This window comes from Hyla sarda, chromosome 9, assembly GCF_029499605.1.
Source record: "Hyla sarda isolate aHylSar1 chromosome 9, aHylSar1.hap1, whole genome shotgun sequence".
NCBI lineage: Eukaryota > Metazoa > Chordata > Amphibia > Anura > Hylidae > Hyla > Hyla sarda.
Genome location: NC_079197.1, coordinates 156240093 through 156255488, shown reverse-complemented (window position 1 = coordinate 156255488; position 15396 = coordinate 156240093).

The following is a 15396-nucleotide window of genomic DNA, read 5'->3' as shown; positions in this document are numbered from 1 at the left end:
TGACCTCCCATCCCGTCCTCATATCCCGACCTCCTATCCATTCCTCTTATTGCGACCTCCTATCCCGACCTCCTATCCCGACCTGTAATATGTGCACCAGGTATTGAAATATCTGCAGCCGTACGGAAGTTATGTGGGAACATACATTTCCCATTGATTTGCATGGGACTTTATACAAAAACCCCAACCCTCACAAATGGGGGTAGTTAAGGGTTAAATTAACTATCCTATATTTTAAGTGGACATATAAGTAACGTGACCAAGTATTATCAAAATATCTCCAGCCGTTTGGAAGTTATGCAGTAACATATATTTCCCATTGACTTGTATGGGACTTTAAACATAAACCCCGCCCCTGGCAAATGGGGGTGAGTAAGGGTTAAATCACCTATCCTATGTTTGTTGTTGACATATAAGTAACATGTGGCCAAGTTTCATGTTAATATCTTTAGCCGTTTGGACGTGATGCTGGAACACACACACACGCACGTTCGAGATTGCTTCTCTCTTGTTGCAGAGGCCTTGTTAAAAATGAAAGAAGCGTTCTGACTGGTTGCTATGGGCAACTGGGCAGCTTTTCCTCTGCGCAGGTCTTAATAAATCTGACCCTATGTTCTGGATGGTATGGGAACCCCTAGTGGGACTGGTCCAGCATGTTTTAAAGGGGTACTCCGCTGGAAAAATATCCAAAAGATAGGGGATAAGATGTCTAATCGCGGGGGTCTCGCCGCTGGGGACCCCTTCGATCTCAGCTAACTCTGCTTTGTGCAGGATGACTGGTGACTATAGCTGCCACGCCCCCCCCCCCCCATTTATGTCTATGGGAGGAGGCTACGCACTAGCAGTCACGTCCACTCCCATAGACATGAATGGAGGGGATGTGGTGTGACGTAATGAACACAGAAGCTCCTAGCCTCTGTGTTCCAAATGCCGGCCCGGACATTGCGGAGGTCCCCAGCAGTGGGACCCCTGTGATCAGACATCTTATGAACTATCCTTTTGGATAGGGGATAAGATGTTTTACGGCAGAGTTCCCCTTTTAAAACAGTTCTGAGAACCTCACTGTAGGGTGTATTTGCAGTCTAACTTTCAGGTGATTTTGTTTAGGTGTGTCTGGAAATGTGCTAAATTTATTAAAGCCCATACGACTTCATAAATTTGGCACAGCAGCGCAAAATCACAGCAAGAAAAGACGGCGTGAAAAGACTCCCACTACATGTAACTTTTCATAAATCCCTCTCCATGAATGGCTCTTGGGTTGTGTTAGAAACAAAGGGCAAAATCGGACTAACCAGTGATTAGTTTTAGATCGCAGGGGGTCCGAGCGCTGGCGCCCCCCGCGATCTCCAGTACGGGGCCGCGGCAATGTACAGGAAAGGAGGCGTACCGTCCCCGCATGACGCGGCAGCCGACACGCCCCTCCATGAGTCCCACAGAGATACATGGAGGGGCGTGCCGGCTGCTTGTTCACTTGCATATTGCTCTATGAATGGTGACTTTGATGGTTAAATAGGCCAATTTTATTCCCTATTTCTTGTTCGCAATAGCAAAGACGAGAGTCGTCTAAGCGGGACGGAGATGCTATTATCCCCAAGCACAAGCAGTTTAATGGGTGCAAGACTATCATCAAAGACCTTGACATCCTGGCTTCAGCAGTTCAGAATGTTATGAAGAAGTTTGTTACCTGAAGAACCTTCCAAACTGTAATGGAAAAGGGGCAAATTGATGAAAACTCTGTGTAGGTTGGTTCAAAATGTGGCAAAGAAACCACATACAGCATCCGAAAATGTTACTCCAATCTGGAAGAATGTCCTCAGCTTTTACTATATACCACATCGAATAAAATAATTTCTATGGTGAAGGTCTAGGAGGGTTCACAAACCACAAGTCACCAGTCTGGTCTGCAGCTGCCTTACCCTGCTATTCCAGCCTCGAGAGTTGTCCCCTGTTTGGGTATACAGTAACCCCCCGACCTACGACGGCCCCGACATAAGATAATTTCAACATGCGATGGCCTCTCAGAGGCCATTGCATGTTGAAGGCAGTATCAACATACGATGCTTTTGTATGTCGGGGCCATCGCATAAACTGCTATCTGGCAGCGCTGACTGCTTCAGCTGCCACCGGATAGCCTTTTACAGTGCCCCGTGTGGTCCGGTGACGATTACTTACCTGTCCTCGGGGCTCCGGAGCGTCCTCTTCACGATCCCCTCCATCGCTGGCGCTCTCCTTCGTTGCCATCACGTCGCGCGAACGCTGTCCCGTCATCCAGTAGGAGCGGCATGCGTGCGTAGTGACGCGAGGATGGAGAGCGAGGATCCCGGGGAAGCAGAGACGTCCGGAGCATCAGGGACGCGACAACAGCGATGGAGGGCGACATCCAGGGCAGCGGTGACGAGTCCGGAGCGGCGGGGACAGGTGACAGGTGAGTACAGCTTCCTATACTTTATACATTACATGGATCCCTCAACATACGATGGTTTGGACGAACGACGGTTCATTTGGAACGGGTTACCATCGTATGTTGAGGGACCACTGTATAGGGAGAGATCTATAAATCATGGCCAGTGTGGTGGGAAGTAGCCAATGGGGAATACCCCGATGACCTGTGGTTCAGGCAGCATGAAAGTGATGACAGGTTTCCTGTAAAGAAAGGCATAAAAAAAATGATATGGGTCAGAAAATGCAAAGCATTATTTTAAAAGTGAATAGTGAACATTGTAAAAAAAATTAAGCCCCCAGTTGTTTTTTCCCTCAACCCTCAAATAATTTGTTTAGCATTACAGTATTGTAAAATATTGGGTGCCTATAAAAAGAACAACAGTCCCCTGCAAAGAACCAACCCTTACATGACTAAATACAAAGAAAAGTGCAATAAGAAATTGCTCTCAAAATGTAAGGAAGGAACAAAATGAAAACTGGGCATCCTTTAAAAGGGGTACTCTACCCCTAGACATCTTATCCCCTACTCATGGCGTAGCAGCCTTCTGAATTTGGAAGCCTGGGGCTTCTGTGTTGTGACGTCGGGACACACCCCCTTCATTCATGTCTATGGGAGGGGGCGTGACTGCATTACTCCTCCTCTTATAGACATGAATGGAGGGGACGTGGCGGCTGTTGACGCCAGTCATCTGTCATTCATTGGAGTTCACTCCATGCACTGGATGACTGGGTTGCTGCCCCGGAGATCACGGGGGTCCTCAGCGGCGGGACCCCAGTGATGGGACATCTTATCCCCTAACCTTTGAATAGGGGGATAAGATGTTTAGGGGCGGAGTACCCCTTTAAGTGCTGCATCATTTGTATATACCCTGTAAAGGGAGAACCCAACAGCCCATTGACTTGACAGCTGGAATCCAGGCCAATTTTCAACCCTCAAAATGATTGTCAAAATACAGCGGCCCAGATTCATCAATCTGCCTGAAACCAAAGCTGACAACCAATCACAGCTCAGCTTTTATATTTTTAGACACTCTGGTAAAAGCTGAGCTGTGATTGGTTCCTGTGGGTGAACCAGACACTTTTGGTTTTAGGCAGAATGATAAATGGAGCCCGTCACCCAAATGTACTAAAAGTTTCTATTTCTCACAGTGTAAACTTTATTAAAACCTGTGAAGAGGAAAACTTGTCCAGTTGCCCATAGCAACCAATCAGCTTGCTTCTTTCAGTTTTAAAAGAGGCCTGTGAAAAATGAAAGAAGCGATCGGATTGGTTGCTATGGGCAACTGGACAAGTTTTTTTTTCTCCACTTGTTTTGATAAATCTCCCCCATACAGTCTAAGAATGAGACAGATTGATTATCATTTTTAGGCCATGTTAACACACTGGGGGAGAGTTTATTTTTATTTTTTTTACTGGCTATTGGTCTAATTTGTGTGTTTTTGGGGGATTTTTTTTTACTTACAATGTAATTGATTTCTGAAGACCTGTCTACGTAGGCCACTTTGCAGTGGTCACAAACCTACTTTATAAAGTGAGAAAATTGTGTTTTGAAGCCATTTTGTTAGTTTTGGTGGACTTTATTTGTCACACATATGATGCACACAGTTGGCGCCTGTGTGCCAAAAAAATAAATAAAAATAAATAAAAAATAACGCAACAAAAGTGACTGTAAAAATGACATACAAAGCAACTCAATGATAAATCTCCTCCACTGTGTTTTGTGATTCCAAAAAGGAACAAAAAGCAGCTGAGAAAAGTGTGTGAACATAGCCATGGTCTTTCTAGTCTAAGTTTAGACCAATGTTTTCCAAACAGTGTGTCTCCAGCTGTTGCAAAACTACAACTCCCAACATGCCCGGACAGCCAACGGCTGTCCGGGCATGTTGGGAGTTGTAGTTTTGCAACAGCTGGAGACACACTGTTTGGATAAGGCTGCATTCACGTCTAGTTTTTGCAAAACAGTTCCCATATCCGGTTTCAGTGAAAAAAAACTTATGGAACCGTATTGCAAACCGTATGTATAGACATTTCATAGAAAACCGTATGCCAACCGTAGCATCCGGTTGTGTACGTTTTGCATCACTTACAGTTTTATCCGTTTTTTTCCCGTACACAAAACCGTAGTCTACTACGATTTTATGTCCGGGTGAAAAAACGGATACAACCCGTATACGTTTGAAAAAAAAAAAAAAAAGGTGGTCTATGTGCGTACGGTTCCATCCGGTTTGCACAATACGGTTTTGCAGTTTGCACACGCGCAGTGCACGCTGAAAGTTCTTCCCACAAATAGAACAAGAAGAACTTTATTTAATTAAGGACAAACATAAAACCGTATCCGTTTTTTTTCCCCCAAAAACTTATTAAACTGTATGCAACCAGACATCCGTTTTCAAACCGTATACGGTCATACGGTTGTACACGGTTGTATACGGTTCTGTCCGGTTTTGAGACATACGTTTTTTTTTTTTTTTTTTACAAAAAACCTGATACGGGAACCGTATTGCAAAAACGAGATGTGAATGCAGCGTAAGGGTACGTTCACACGCGCGGATTTTCGCAGTGTATTTAGTAGGGATCGACCGATTATCGGTATGGCCGATATTATTGGCCGATAATCACGATTTTGGGCATTATCGGTATCGGCAATTACCTTGCCGATAAGCCGATAATGCCCCGCCCCCCGCACCGCCCCCACTGCACCGCGACCGCCACCCCCCCGACCCGCCGCACCACACCCCCGACCCACCGCACCGCGTCGCACTCCCCACCGTGATGCTGGGCGGTATACCGGTATGGATTTTTGCCCATACCGCTATACCGTTCGGGTGCCTCACCCTCCAAGTCAATAAAAAAATTAAACTTACCCGTAATGGGGGTGGTCCGGGCCATCCATCCTTCCTGTAGTGTCCGGGGGCGTGTCGGGTGGAGGGTGAACCGGTCTGGGCTGTCCTTCTTCTCCGGCGGTCATCTTCTCCACTCCGGGCAGGCTCCGGCTTAGTACGCTGCATAGACGCCGCTACGCAGTGACGTCAGGTGCGTCGCTGCGCACGGGCGTCACTGCGCAGCGGCGTCTATGCAGCGTACTAGGCCGGATCCTGCCCGGAGTGGAGAAGATGACCGCCGGAGAAGAAGAACAGCCCGGACCGGTTCACTCTTCACCCGGAACGCCCCCGGACACTACAGAAAGGAAGGAAGGATAGATGGCCCGGACCACCCTGACAGGTAGGGGGAGAGAAGCGGGTGGCGGCGGCGGCCTATGGCCCCGCAAAAGCCACTGCAGATCATTGATTTAAATCGCCCGCTTTAAATCAATGATCTGCAGCGGTGTCGCAGGGGGTTAAATAGCCGATAACTTATACCGGAATATCGGTATAAGTTATCGACTATCGGCCCTAACCTGCACCGATTATCGGTATCGGCCCTAAAAAACCGATATCGGTCGACCCCTAGTATTTAGCTGTGGATCCGCTGGTGAAGGCCCCGCTCTATGCTGGCTTTATATGTGCCTGCTGGTAGCGGCAATACGCCGCTACGAGCAGACACAGTGCAGCGATGTGCGCGGCGTACTCGCACATCGCGGCCACTCTCCCTGCTCTTAGCTAGACTCCCGCGATGTGCAAGTATACTGCGACTCGCACATCGCAGTGTGCCTGCTGGTAGCGGCGTATTGCCACTACGAGCAGGCACATGTAAAGCCAGCATAGAGCGGGCCTTCACCAGCAGATTTGCAGTGTAAAATCAGCTGTAAATCCGCGTGTGTGAACGTACCCTAACACAGATTTAGACCAACAGGCACATTTTAAACCAAGCTCCCAAAATGTGTCTACATGGTTAAAAAGCTTTTTATCTGCCATCAAAAACCACCTGTTGATGTCAGCGCTTCTTTTGATGTTTATTTTTTTTTCACGTTTTTTTTCAGCCTTTTTTTTTTAATGCTCTCATTTAATTTAATGTGATCTTCCACGTGGAATAGCTCCAGCACTGTAGCTTTTTTTTTCTTTCACGCTTATTTTTTTAAACTCAATGGGAGATGAAAGCTGCAGGTTTTTGAGGCTTTTTTTTTTTGCCTGTCTGAACATACCCTAAATATTAAAAATAAATGTGGCTTAAGCCATACTTGAATTCTGACACATCTAGAAGTTGTTGCACAAAAGCCGAAATGTATCAAAACTGTCTAAAAGAACTGTTGCCCCTAAAAACCATTAAAGGGGTACTTTGCTACTAAGCATCTTATTCCCTATCCAAAGGGGGGTTCCGGCTGCTGGGACTCTATGCGATCTTCGGGCCGGTGACCGTGGAGTTCAGAATGCGGAAGCTTGGAGCTTCCGTGTTTGTGACGCCACACCACACCTCCTCCATTCATGTCTATGGGAAGGGGCAAGACGGCTGTGGTTGCCCGTTATCCGCCACAAAGCGGAGTTTGCTCCATCCACTGGATGACCGGGGTGCCGCACTGGAGATTGTGGGGGTCCCAGCAGCCGGACCCCCCGCGATCAGACATCTTATCCCCTATCCAAAGGATGTAAATTGTTGGAGTACCCCTTTAACAGCTCAACTTTTAATTTTATTAGATCTCTTTAAAGGGAACCAATCATGAGATTTTGCCATATACAGTATAATGCTTGGCAACGAGTTATAAATAGTAACATTTTTATCCTCACCATCCCTGCCACCCTGTAAGTAGCCCCCTGGGTGGTGAGCTGTACCTACCTAGTTCCGTCGACCCAACCGTAGGGCCATCAATCAAGCTGACGGGGCATCACTACGGCTCGAGCGACAGGACTATGTAAGTATAGCTCTCTGCCCAGGGGACTACTTATAAGGGGGGGAGAGAGAATATAACTTCAAATCTTAACCATCCAGGGAACAAAGATTTTACCATAAATAACACATTGCCAAACATTATATATGGTAAAATCTAGTGCTTGGTTCCCATTAAAAAAAGAAATGTGCCCTGTGATTGGTTGCTATGGCATTTTTTTTTTTTTTAAAGACACCTTTGATAAATTCCCCAGACAGTCTCAAGATAACCAAAACACCGAGTGTTACTATAGACCAGTGAATGTCCAACTGGTGGCTAGAGGACCTCTTGTTTTCAATAAGATTCTGCTGCACCGTGCACGTGGCGTAATTTCCGTGGCAGAAACATCTACCAGGGAAATCCTGATTCAGGCCTCCGTAGAAAGAATTTACATCTTAATTCTTCCTGCGGAATCCGCATTGCTGTCTATGGAGACATTTCTGAGCGGTCCACATGTTGATGAGAGGACTGTTTGTGCAAAAATTTCTCAGTGTGAACATGGCCTAATACAGACATTGCTGTCAGTTTGGGCCATTGGACCTGTCGTCAGGTTGGGACTTGCAGCTGTAATATGGACACTTATTATGCCTATATGAAATCAGACTAAGATTCCAAAGAACTTGTCTCTTTGCTTGTGGCCTCCACCTATAGAATTTGGTCCAAAAATGTAGATAGGCTAGAGATTTTGCCTGTAAAACTGACGTATAAAAGACAATATCATTTGGCCAGGACTGTGCCTCCATGCAATTACTTCTTTTGTAAAACCCTAACCTTACAGCCCAGTAATGTCCTAAGCTTTAGCACCGGGACTGTCTGAGGCTACACAGAAATTGAATAGTAATTCAATGGGAAGGGAATGAGAGGCCCCACTACCAACCTGCATATCATGCCATAAAGATCCAAGCCCAAAAACAGGATTAGACCCTTGGCTGATATATATAAATCCTGGATCGTTGTACACATAGGAGAGGAATCTTCTATCTGATTCATGGTTTCCTTGTTCAGACCTTTTTATCACATTTGGTTACTATTACTACTACTACTACTTACTGCTTGGATTTTAAGTATAAGGATATCTTCATGCATAATTTTTTGAGCTGTAAATGGATGAAAAAAACCAGACCAAAAGCAAAAAAAACGTGAACAGAAAAATGGGTGAAATTAACCCCTTAAGGACTGAGCCCTTTTTCACCTTAAGGACTCGGCCATTTTTTGCAAATCTGACCACTGTCACTTTAAACATTAATAACTCTGGAATGCTTTTAGTTATCATTCTGATTCCGAGATTGTTTTTTCGTGACATATTCTACTTTAACGTAGTGGTAACATTTTTTGGTAACTTGCACCCTTTCTTGGTGAAAAATCCCAAAATTTGATGAAAAATTAGAAAATTTTGCATTTTTCTAACTTTGAAGCTCTCTGCTTGTAAGGAAAATGGATATTCCCCAAAATTTTTTTTATTCACATATACAATATGTCTACTTTATATTTGCATCATAAAATTGATGAGTTTTTACTTTTGGAAGACACCAGAGGGCTTCAAAGTTCCGCAGCAATTTTCCAATTTTTCACAAAATTTTGAAACTCGCTTTTTTTCAGGGACCAGTTCAGGTTTGAAGTGGATTTGAAGGGTCTTCATATTAGAAATACCCCATAAATGACCCCATTATAAAAACTGCACCCCCGAAAGTATTCAAAATGACATTCAGTAAGCGTTTTAACCCTTTACGGGTTTCACAGGAATAGCAGCAAAGTGAAGGAGAAAATTCACAATCTTCATTTTTTACACTCGCATGTTCTTGTAGAGCCAATTTTTGAATTTTTGCAAGGGGTAAAAAGTAGAAAATTTTTACTTGTATTTGAAACCCAATTTCTCTCGAGTAAGCACATACCTCATATATCTATGTTAATTGTTCGGCGGGCGCAGTAGAGGGCTCAGAAGGGAAGGAGCGTCAAATGGTTTTTGGGGGGCATGTCACCTTTAGGAAGCCCCTATGGTGCCAAAACAGCAAAAAAAAACACATGGCATACCATTTTGGAAACTAGACCCCTCGGGGAACGTAACAAGGGGTAAAGTGAGCCTTAATACCCCACAGGTGATTCACGACTTTTGCATATGTAAAAAAAATATATATTTTTTTTACCTAAAATGCTTGGTTTCCCTAAAGTTTTACATTTTTAAAAAGGGTAATAGCAGAAAATACCCCCGAAAATTTGAAGCCCAATTTCTCCCAAATTCAGAAAACACCCCATATGGGGGTGAAAAGTGCTCTGCTGGTGCACTACAGGTCTCAGAAGAGAAGGAGTCACATTTGGCTTTTTTGAAGGAAATTTTGCTCTGGGGGCATGCCGCATTTAGGAAGCCCCTATGGTGCCAGGACAGCAAAAAAAACCCACATGGCATACCATTTTGGAAACTAGACCCCTCGGGGAACGTAACAAGGGGTAAAGTGAACCTTAATACCCTACAGGTGTTTCACGACTTTTGCATATGTAAAAAAAAAAAAAAAAATTTACCTAAAATGCTTGGTTTCCCAAAAAATTTACATTTATACAAAGGGTTAAAGCAGAAAATACCCCCCAAAATTTGAAGCCCAATTTCTCCCGAGTACGGCGATACCCCATATGTGACCCTTAACTGTTGCCTTGAAATACGACAGGGCTCCAAAGTGAGAGCGCCATGCGCATTTGAGGCCTAAATTAGGGATTGCATAGGGGTGGACATAGGGGTATTCTACGCCAGTGATTCCCAAACAGGGTGCCTCCAGCTGTTGCAAAACTCCCAGCATGCCTGGACAGTCAACGGCTGTCCGACAATACTGGGAGTTGTTGTTTTGCAACAGCTGGAGGCTCCGTTTTGGAAACCGTGGCGTACCAGACGTTTTTCATTTTTATTGGGGAGGGGAGGGGGGCTGTGTAGGGGTATGGGTATATGTAGTGTTTTTTACTTTTTATTTTTTGTGGTAGTGTAGTGTTTTTAGGGTACAGTCGCACGGGCGGGGGTTCACAGTAGTTTCTCGCTGGCAGTTTGAGCTGTTGCAGAAAATTTGCTGCAGCTCAAACTAGCAGCCCGATACTTACTGTAATCCTCCGCCCATGTGAGTGTACCCTGTACGTTCACATTGGGGGGGACATCCAGCTGTTGCAAAACTACAACTCCCAGCATGCGCTGAGAGACTGTACATGCTGAGAGTTTTTGTTTTGCAACAGCTGTAGGCACACTGGTTATGTATCACAGAGTTTGTGACCTTACTCAGTGTTTCAAAACCAGTGTGCCTCCAGCTGTTGCAAAACTACAACTCCCAGCATGTACGGTGCATGGTGTAAGGTGACTGCTGGGAGTTGTAGTTTGCAACAGCTGGAGGCACACCGGTCGTGAAACAATGAGTTAGGTAAAAAAAAAAACTAAGTTTCACAACCAGTGTGCCTTCAGCTGTTGCAAAACTACAACTCTCAGCAGTCACCGACAGCCAACGGGCATGCTGGGAGTTGTAGTTATGCAACCAGCAGATGCACCACTACAACTCCCAGCATGCACTTTAGCTGTTTGTGCAAGCTGGGAGTTGTAGTTATACAACAGCTGAAGGTACACTTTTCCATAGAAAGAATGTGCCTCCAGCTGTTGCAAAACCATAAGTCCCAGCATGCCCATAAGGGAATGCTGGGAGTTGTGGTGGTCTGCCTCCTGCTGTTGCATAACTACAGCTCCCAGCATGCCCTTTTTGCATGCTGGGAGCTGTTGCTAAGCAACAGCAGGAGGCTGTAACTCACCTCCTGCTGCTGCTCCATCGCAGGCTGTCCCTCGCCGCCGCCGTCGCTCCTGGGGCCCCGATCCCGAACAGCCAGTTATTCCGGGTCACCGGGTCACTGGAGACCCGATTGACACGGAATCGCCGCAGATCGCTGGACTGAATTGTCCAGCGATCTGCGGCGATCGCCGACATGGGGGGGGGGGCATAATGACCCCCCTGGGCGATATGCTGGGATGCCTGCTGAACGATTTCAGCAGGCATCCGGCTCCGGTCCCCAACCGGCTAACGGTGGGGACCGGAATTCCCACGGGCGTATGGATACGCCCTGCGTCCTTAAGAGGTTAAGGTGTAAAATAAGGCTAAAACAAACTGTGTGTAAACATAACCTAATAAGGCACAGGATGTCGTTTTACGAATTCTCCTATTTTGACTTATAAATCTTTATGTATGTTTAAAAAAAAAAAGAAAAAAAAGAAAAACACAATTCCGTTTACTGAATATACCTTGTATATAGTTTTTGCATTAAGTATTTTGTAAAAGTTTTGAAGAAAATTTGATTACTACAATTGTAACAACCCATATATAAGACAGTTAGTGTGTCGACTTAGCATAATAAACAATGTAAAATAAACAAATAAGACTTAAAAGTTTAGCATTGCTTTTAGTATTCCCACTCCCAAAAAAGTTAATAATTTATATAAATCCAAATGGTTCTATAAAAAAAATGCCTCTGAAAAAAACAAGGCCCCATGCAATTACATTACGCAAAAAAAGAATAATGGCTATATAACTATATCACTTCTCCTGTGCATGACCTGGGCTGCTGACCTTGAACCTGTGCTTTCTGCCACCACTTACCATATTTTTCGCCCTATAGGACGCTCCGGTGTATAAGACGCACCCAATTTATAGGTGCAAAATCTAAAAAAAATAAAGATTTTGAATCCAATAGTGGTCTTCAACCTGCGGACCTCCAGATGTTGCAAAACTACAACTCCCAGCATGCCCGGACAGCCGTTGGCTGTCCGGGCATGCTGGGAGTTGTAGTTTTGCAACATCTGGAGGTCCGCAGATTGAAGACCACTGCATAGGAGGTAATACTCACGTGTCCCCGCTGCTTCGGACCCGTCACCGCTGCCCTGGATGTCGCTCCATCGCTGTCGCCGTGTCCCCGTCGCTCCGGAACGTCTCTGCTGCCGGCCGGGTATTCTCGCTCGTGATCATCAACGTGATGACGAGGAAGGAGAGCGCCGGCCATACAGGGGATCCCTGAATGGAGAAGACACCGAGGAGGCAGGTAAGGTCCCTCCCGGTGTCGCGGGGGTCCCAAACAGCCCGACTGAACAGCCGGGTTAGTGTCACTTTCCCTTCAGACGCGGCAGGCAGCTTTGATCGCCGCGTCTGAAGGGTTAATACAGGGCATCACCGCGATCGGTGATGTCCTGTATTAGCCGCGGGTCCCGGCCGTCGATGGTCGCAGGGACCGGCGCAATAGGGGTGTATTCGCCGTATAAGACGCACCGACTTTTCCCCCCCAGTTTTGGGGAAGAAAAAGTGCGTCTTATACGGCGAAAAATACGGTACTTGTGTTTGTGAACTTAGTGTAACCACAAATTCTGTTCCAGACTGATATATACTTGATTGTTCTCATCTAATTGATCTCTCCCTCCATCTAGTGGTCATTTAGGATTGCTACACTTAAACATAGAAACACAGAATTTGTGCGCAGATAAGAACCCTTTGCCCCATTCAGTCTGCCCAATATCCTAAACACTATAAATGGTCCCTGGCCCTATCTTATATGAAGGATAGCCTTATGACTATCTCTATGCTGTATGAAGGATAGCCTTATACCTATCTCATGCATGTTTACATGTTTACCATGATAACGACCATGGACGTGTATACACATCCAGGAGGATGCACGTTCTTGCACCTGGACAAGTATACATGTCCATGGTTCTCGTGGGTACTGCACAGTGTACCCACGAGATCGCGGCAGGGTCTCGGCTGTAAGACTGCCGCACTGTCGTTCCCGGCAGTTTTAACCCTTACAGCCGCGGTCACCTTATCGTGGTGGGATGGTACACACTATTTGGCGAAATGGTAAGCTAAGAACCTCTATTTTTCACCATAGCAGTATTGCTAAGTTAAACATGTCATATTTCATTTATAATTTTGTGCTAGCAGTGTGCTGCTGTTTTATATTTCTTGCATTTGCAGCTCAGCCGCAGCAGCATGCATCTGTGTACTTATTTCATACAATCGTTTTTATCAGTATATGCTGACCAACTTCTACCTTCTTTTGTATCGCAAAAGGGGCTTCTTCCATGTTGGTTTGTGCTACAACAATTTAACCCAAAGGGTTAAGTAAGAAAAGACCTCTATATTCCATGTGTCACACTAGTGTTAAAACTTAACTTTTATTATAATCAAATAATATGAAACGTGAGGAAACCAAAAGTGTTAAAATTACAATTCCACTGTTGTCATGTACATATATGACTAAGCCTAGGTCCTATGTTGGTCAAACCTTGCTCATAAGTCAATACTGATTTATGAGCAGGGTTTGACCAACATAGGACCTAGGCTTAGTCATATATATGTACATGACAACAGTGGAATTGTAATTTTAATACTTTTGGTTTCCTCACGTTTCATATTATTTGATTATAATAAAAGTTAAGTTTTAACACTAGTGTGACACATGCAATATAGAGGTCTTTTCTTACTTAACCCTTTGGGTTAAATTGTTGTAGCTTCTCTACCTCTGCATGTGCCATTTGGGCCGTTAGTAAGTAGGTTGGTTCCATGTTGGTTCGTGCACCCCACCCATTTCATACGGTGCTGGATGTGCCAGACCTTACAAGCCTAGAAACTGCATGCTCAGAAGCACATTCATAGTGTAGGGTCCGTCCCAATGAGGTCACCTTATTGTGGTAGGATGATACAGACTATTTGGCTAAATGGTAAGCTAAGAACCTCTATTTTTCACCATAGCAGTATTGCTTTGTTAAACATGTCATATTTTATATATAGCTTTGTGCTAGTAGTGTGCTGCTGTATTCTTTTTCTTGTAGTGGTCTGAAAAAGACTCCCAGGTCTGCCCTGCTAATTGCTGGTCTGAGGACGTGGCCATTCACCCACCATATAGTATCCTCATGCTTCAGCCACCTCCAGGCTGTGCCATTCAACCACTATGGTTGGTCTCCTCCTGCTTCAGCCACCTCCAGGCTGTGCCATTCAGCCACTATATGTTATCCTCATGCTTCAGCCACCTCCAGGCTGTGCCATTCAGCCACTATATGATATCCTCATGCTTCTGCCACCTCCAGGCTGTGCCATTCAACCACTGTATGGTATCCTCATGCTTCAGCTAATTCCAGGCTGTGCCATTCAGACACTATATGGTTTCCCCATGCTGCCACAAACTTCAGGCAGTCAATCAGCCACTATATGGTCATGATTCAGCCACCTCCCTGCTGTGTCATTCAACCAAATATAGTTTACAGATGCTTCAGCCACCTCCAGGCTGTGCCATTCATCCAATATATGGTCTACTGATGCTTCAGCCAGCTCCAGTCTGTGTCATTCAGCAACTACATGGTTTAGTGATGCTGCTGGGCCTAGGACATTACCTATATATTTTTATGGTAGCACTAGGTACCATACAGCTGCAATAGAAGTGTCAAAATTCATCTTTTATTCTTAGAGATTGTGAGGCCCTATTGTCTCCTCATCTGCCGCCAACTCCAGGCTGTGCCATTCAGCCACTATATGGTCTCCTTCTGATTCAGCCACCTCCAGGCTGTGCCATTCAGCCACTATATGGTTTACTGATGCTGCTGGGCCTGGGACATTACTTTAAATTCCATTTCCAGGCTGTGTCATTCTGCCAGATTATGGTCTCCTCATGCTGCCAATACCTCCACGCTGTGCCATTCAGCCTCTGTATGGTCTCCTCATGCTTCACCACCTCCAGGCTTTCTCATTCAGCCACTGTATGGTCTCCTCATTCTTCAGCCACCCCCAGGCTGTGCCATTCAGCCACTAAAGGGTCTCCTTATGATTCAGCCACCTCCAGGCTGTGTCATTCAGCCAATATATGGTTTACTGATGCTGCTGGGCCTGGGCCTAAAACAAAATTATGGTAACACTAGCTACCATAAATCTTTAATTTCAATTTCAAAATTCATCTTTTAATCTTAGGGATTGTGAAGCCCTAGTGTCTACTCATGCTGCTACTTGCTCCAGGCTGTGTCATTCAGCAACTATATGGTTTAGTGATGCTACTGGGCCTGGGACATTACCTTAAAAGGTTTATGGTAGCACTAGCTACCATGCATCTTCAATTAAAATTTCAAAATTCATCTTCTAATTTTAGGGATTGTCTCCTCCTTT